Here is a 6,814-nt window from a genome sequence, read left to right on the forward strand (position 1 = left end):
GATACCTGATCCCTTCAACACGTCATTATCACACAGGCTGGTGTGCTTCTTCCACGTGGGCTTAGTTGCTTTTGAGCTAGATATCTGCTTGTTGCTTGGTTGCTTCTGAGCTATATGTCTGCTTGTTGCTTGGTTGCTTCTGAGCCAGATGTCTTCAAGCCTTTAAGACCCCAGATGCTATATCTTTTGATAGCCGGGTACCAGCAGTTTTCTTTACCACATTTGCTTATGCACCCATTTGTCTTCAGCGGTCATATCGGGAAGGTGAGCACACAATGATACGATTTTTTTTGTTTTGTTTTATTTAGTCTTATCGATGTTTTATATAATATTGATGGATTTTCTGATGTTAAACCATCCCTGCATCCCTGCATCCTACCTGGTCGTTGTAGATGGTATGTTTTATATACATTTGTACTCTATTGCCCAATATTTTGTTACGGATTTTTGCATCTATGTTCATTAGAGATATTGGTCTGTAATTTTCTATACCGGTGGGGTCTTTGCCCTGTTTGGATCTCAAAGTTATGCTGGTTTCGTAGAATGAGTTTGGGAGTTTGCCATCCTTTTCTATGCTTTGGAATACTTTGTGAAGGATCAGAGTTAATTCTTCCCTGAATAGTAGAATTCTGCTGTGAAGCCATCTGGCCCAGGGGCTTTTTATGTTGGTAGCTTCTTGATGACACTCTCTATTTCTTCTTTCACTATGGGTTTGTTGAGATTCTTTACCTCTGTTAGATAATCTAGGGAGGGACTGTTTTTCCAAGTATCTATCTATGTCTTCCACATTTCTGAATTCATTAGAATACAGACCTTCTTAGTACTTTGTGATTATCCTTTTAATCTCATTGGGGTCTGTTGTAATTACCCTTGTTTCATCCCTCATCCTGGATATTGATGTTTGCTACTTCCTATCCTTGGTCAGATTCACCAGTGGTCTGTCAATTCTATTGTTCCTTTCATAGAACCAGCTTTTAGCTGCATTTATCTTTTGCATCGTTCCCTTGTCTTCCCACTGGTTTAACTCTGCCCTGATTTTTATTATTTCTTTTCTTTTAGTACTGGAAGGGTTGTTCTGCTGACTCTGTTCTAGTTGTTGGAGGTTTTGTGATCACGTATCTGTCATAAGCCTCTCTTCTTTTTTCATAATGCATTTAATGATATCAAGCTACCTCTGATAACTGTCTTCACAGTATCCCATAAGTTTTGATATGTTGTATTGTCATTCTCATTAGTTTTTAGAAACTTCCTATTATCCTCTCTAATCTGGCCCTCTACCCATTCATGTTGCAGGAGATCGTTGTTCATCCTCCAAGTGATTTCCCTTGCTTTTTTGGACGTCCTTTTATTAATCTCCAGCTTTATGGCATGATGACCCAAGAAAGATGTCTGAATGATATCTATATGTTTGACTTTACTCAGGCTTGACCTGTGTTGCAGCATGTGGTCTAATCTTGAAAATGATCCATGAGGGCTTGAAAAGAATGTGAATTGTTTTGCATTTGGATTGAAAGCTCTACAAATGTCTATCAAGCCCAGTTGCCTAATTACCTTGTTTACCTCTTTAGCCTCTTCACTTAGCTTCTTTCCCAGTGATCTGTCTTTCTCTGATGGAGTGTTAAAGTCACCTACTATGATTGTTGAATCGTGATTTCTTTTTTCATCTTTTTAATAGTTTGATGAAATTCACCACTCCATTTTTGGGCATGTAAATATTCAATATGCTAACTGGTTCTTGGTTTACTAATCCTTTGAGCATTATACTGTGCCCCCTCCCTGTCTCTTTTTATGGTTTGAACCTTGAGGTCCATTTTGTCGGAGATTAAGATTACCAACCCCTGCTTTTTTAAGCTGCCATTTGCTTGATATACTTTCCGCCAGTCTTTTATTCTTAGTTTATTTTTGTCTTTGCGCTTAAGATGTGTCTCAGGCAACAGATTGATGGATATTATGTTTTCTGAGCCAGACTTTTTCTTTTAATATATGAATTGAGTTCATTGGAATTCAGAGTTATTATCACAATCTGAGGATTCACTGTTGTCATACCCTGTCTTGTGTTTTTGGTGTTTTCCTATCTCCCTTCATATCAGTGTGCTGTGTTTGAGTGGGGAGTTTCTATCTTGTCTTCTTTTCCCTATGAGACACTGTTGTCCTGGTAATTGTTTCTGGCACATTGGCTTCTAGATGGACATGGGCTATATGGTGGTCTCCTGCTTGTTCCTGGTGGAGGTTGGTCCTCTGGCCATAGTGAGTCAGCCAATATCTTCCACAGTTGGGTGTCTTGCAGCATATTCTTTGAGTCTTTCCTTGTCCTGGAAGACCCTTATCTCCCCATCCATCTTAATGGATAATTTGGCAGGGTAAAGGATTCTGCGGGAGGCATTTTTTTCTTTAAGATTTTGTAAGATGTTGCTCCACTCTCCGTCTCTTCATGGTGTCTGCTAATAGGTCTAAGCATATTCTTACCCGAGCTCCTTTGTATGTGACTGTCTTGCTTTCTCTTGATCCTCTTAAAATTTTCTTTTTCCTTGAAATTGGATATTTTTATTATTATATGTCTTGGTGAATTCTTCTTGGGGTCTAGTCTAGTTTCTGCTTCCTGTATGAGTGCCTGGTTCTCACTCATTAAGGTGGGAAAGTTTTCTTCCAGAAGTTTCTTCTCTATCTTGGCTGTTGACTTGTGTGGTGTGTTCTGTTCTGGTAGACCAATTATTTGAATATTATTCCTATTCCTAGCATCTGTCATTGATCTCAGCTTATCTTCTGCTTCTTTAATTTTCCTATCTGACTCTCTTTCCCGCTTGCTTAGGTCTGTTTGAGTGTCTTCGGGATCACTGATATAGTTCTCTGCCCGCTCAAGCCTAATAATAAATTCTGTAACCTTGTGTGTGGCTTCTGATACTTCGTCCATTAGCACCTGTATTTCCCTTTGGTGTGTGGACTTCATCCCCTCTACTGTGGACTTTATCTCCTCTATCATTTCATCCTTATTCTTCGTTGCTTCCCTTAGCTCCTGTATTACTCTGAACAGACTTCTGAAGATTTCCTTCTGTGACAGATCCATGTCTGATTCTTCTGTGAGAGTTATTAACTCTCCTACTGTGTTTTGTATCTCTGGTTTTTTTGTTGGGAGTGATGTGCTGTGTTGATTTTTCCTTGATCCTTTTGTAGGCCCCATGTTTCTGGGAGACCAGGGGACCCTTAGGTCCTTCTCTGTGTTACTATTAAGAATTCTTTCAGGGGGCTGCCTCTGACCTACTATGGAGGTGGATCAGACTGCTGTGTAGGCAGGGTTCCTCGATGGTTCAGTGGCCAACAATGGTGAGAAGTTTCAGTGACTGGAATGGGGGCTGGAGCCTAAATGAATGCCCCTGTGCTGTTTTGACCTGGTCTGTGAGGCCACACTTTGCAGCATTTTTCTTGTTTAATTAAAAAAATATTTTTTTAAAAGAGAGAAAAAAGGAAAAGCAAAACAAAAGAAGAAAAGAAATAATAATAATAATAATAATGAAATAGAAAAAAGAGAGAAAAATATTTCCCCCCTTTCCCTCCAATTTCTAGAGATGCCTAATAGAAGGCAGAGGTGGGGGAATCCTCGCTGCCATGGGAAGTGGTGCTGATCTAGGGCTCTGTAGCCAGGCTATGTGAAGGGAATGAATGCTCTTCAGATCAAGCATGCACTTCCCCCTGATCCCTGCGGACCTGTAGTGTTAAGCCGTTAGGCATAGGCTACGTCGGTGGGAGACACACCGCAACAGCCAGAAAAGGCTGGGGCAGCAAGGGGTGCTGTGAGAAATGCCAGGCCGAGGCGCCTGCCTCCTATGCTGGCAGTAATGGGCTGGGGCAGGCAGGTGTAGCGCTTGGGGATGCTGGCACTGGGAACTCTGCAGGGCTCCGCACTGGCTGTGGGCTGAGCTGGGACCAGACAGTGGCGGTTCTGGCAGGAAACAGAGGGCTGGGGCGCCCGCCCTCCACCCTGGGAGGAAAGTGCTGGAGCAGGCAGGCTTAGCGCTCCGAGCCTTCAGCACTGGGAACCCCACAGGGCTTGGAAACACAAAAGCTGTGTTGTTAGCCTTCTTAGTAGGCAGGAAGGCTTAGCGTTCTGGGCCAGTGCTGTGAACAGTGTAGGGCCCCACAGGGCATGGGTCAGCCTGAAGTTGCTCCTGGGAAAACAGCGTAGTGGGATAGAAGCGGGATGGACGCAGGCAGCGGGCTCACACCGGTGGGAAGTGCGCAGCACTGGCAGCTGATAGTGCGCCACAACATGGCCTCCCAGGAAGGGTTCGGGAGTGAAGCTGACGGGAGCAGGTGGGCAAACAGGGGTGCTGGTGGAGAGGTCCCAGGCAGCAATGGGGGTGGATCATCCACAGTGCAGGTTGCCCAGCCAGCTACCGGTAGATTACAGGTCAGTTACCGAGGCCCTGGGTGAATGGAAGGAGGGACCGAAGCCAGGGGCGGATCGTTGCTATATGGGGAGAGGGGAACTTGGAAAGGGAAACCTCTCCTAGTGGAGTACCACGAGTGGGCAGCTGCTATAGGGGGTACCGCCATAGCTGCACATATCTCTGCAGTGCAGCCAAACAATTCCTGGCACAGAGGCCTGGCCTGCGGGTGGAGTGGGTCTATCGCTGATCGTGGCAGCAGTGGTGGCACGCACTGGGGTCACTCAACCTGATTAGCCAAGACGTCCCAAGAATGGAATCCCAGATCACTGAGACCCCAGCTCAGGACAAATGCATGGGGTGGGGGTGGGGTGCTGTCCCAGGGGGATCTCTCACTCACCAGACTCCTTCTGCTCGGCTACCTGGACACTAGACCTGCCCTGTTCGAAAGAGCGCTCAGAATGTGTGGATCACCTGGTCGCCATCCTGACCGCTTCCATTTTCAACTTTTGTAAGCTCTTCAGAAAAAGAATTTGAATGCTGCTCTCCCTCAGCCATAGTACTAACTTAAGTAATAAAAAAAACTAGATAATAAAAAAAGAACTGTAACCCTCAGTATGGATTACAACTCTGTGTAAGGAAGACAAAAATCCTCACAACTGGACCAATAGGTAACATCATGATAAATGGAGAAAAGATTGAAGTTATCAGGGATTTTTGTCTTACTTGGATCCACAATCAATGCTCATAGAAGCAGCAATCAAGAGATCAAAAGATGTATTAGGTAAATCTGCTGCACAAGACTTCTTTAGAATATTGAAGAGCAAAGGTGTTACTCTGAGGACTAAGGTGCTCCTGACCACAAGTCATGGTGTTCTCCATTGCATCATATGCATGTGGAAGTTGGACATTGAGTGAGGAAGACCATAGAAGAATAGATGCATTTAGATTTTGGTGCTGGAGAAGAATATTGAAAGTACCATGGACTCCTAAAAGAACAAAAATGATCTGTGTTGGAAGAAGTAAGCCAGAGTGCTCCTTAGAGGCAAGGATGGCAAGACTTTGGTTTACATACTTTGGACATGTTATCAGGAGAGACCAGTCCCTGGAGAAAGGACATCATGTTTGGTAAAGTGCAGGGGGCAGCGAAAAAGAGGGAGACCCTTGATGAGATGGATTGACACAGTGGCTTCATCCATGGGCTCAGTTATAGGACCAATGATGCAGATGGCACAGGACTGTGCAGTATTTCATTCTGTTGTATGTAGGGTCGCTATGGGTCAGAGCTGACTCAATGACCCCGAACAACAAACAGCAAGGAATGCAATCTTATTTTTTGTTTGTTTTAACATTTTATTAGGGGCTCATACAACTGTTATCTCAATCCATACACACATCAATTGTGTAAAGCGCATTTGTACATCGTTTCTCAAAACATTTTCTCTCCACTTAAACCCCCGACATTAGGTCCTCATTTTTCCCCTCTCTCCCCCGCTCCTCCCTCCCTCATGAGCCCTTGATAGTTTATAAATTGGTATTTTGTCATATCTTGCCCTGTCCGATGTCTCCCTTCACCCACTTTTTGGTTGTCTGTCCCCCAGGTAGGAGGTCACACACAGTTCCATATAATCGGTTCCCTCTTTCCTACCCATTCTCCCTTTACCCTCCCTGTTTTGCCACTCACACCACTGGTCCTATAGGGCTCATCCATCCTGGATTCCCTGTATTTTCAGTTCCTATCTGTACCAGTGTACCTCCTCTGGTCTAGCCAGACTTGCAAGATCGAATTCGAGTCATGGTAGTGGGAGCGGGGAGGAAACATTTAGGAACTAGAGGAAAGTTGTATTTCTCATCATTGTTACATCGCACCCTGACTGGTTCATCTGGAATGCAATCTTGTCTCAAAAGCCTCTGAATCTTTTTCTTTTATGGGTAGGATTTTCAGACATTGAAATACATGAAATGCAGCTTGGGATTAGACAAATTTTCATAACTGAAATTTTGTGCCAGAAACACCTGATGATTTTGACATGGTGTTAAGTACATAACCTTTTAGGATGAACTGTTTTGATAAAACTTAGGATATAAATCTGCAGGAAGGAAAAGTAAAGTGTCTACAAAGGAACAAAAATCAACTGATTTTGAACTGTTCCACAAAACTAATGCTCAACAGTTAGTCTATTAGTTTCCTACAGCTGCCGTGAAAAAGTACCACAAATCCAGTGCCTTAAAACAAAAGACATTTATTATCGCATGGCTGTGAAGGCTAGAAGTGTTAAATTAAGGTGGTAGCAGGGCCACCCTCCCTCTAAAGAATTTGGAAAACCTTTCCTTGCCTCATCCTTAATTTGTGACAATATAATCCCAGTGTCTGCCTCTGTCTTTATGTGGCTGTCTTTCATTTGTGTCTTCCATCTATTTCCAAATTTCCT

This window comes from Echinops telfairi, unplaced genomic scaffold (genome assembly GCF_000313985.2).
Source record: "Echinops telfairi isolate 266 unplaced genomic scaffold, ASM31398v2 ScPeMD7_17;HRSCAF=63, whole genome shotgun sequence".
Taxonomy (NCBI): domain Eukaryota; kingdom Metazoa; phylum Chordata; class Mammalia; order Afrosoricida; family Tenrecidae; genus Echinops; species Echinops telfairi.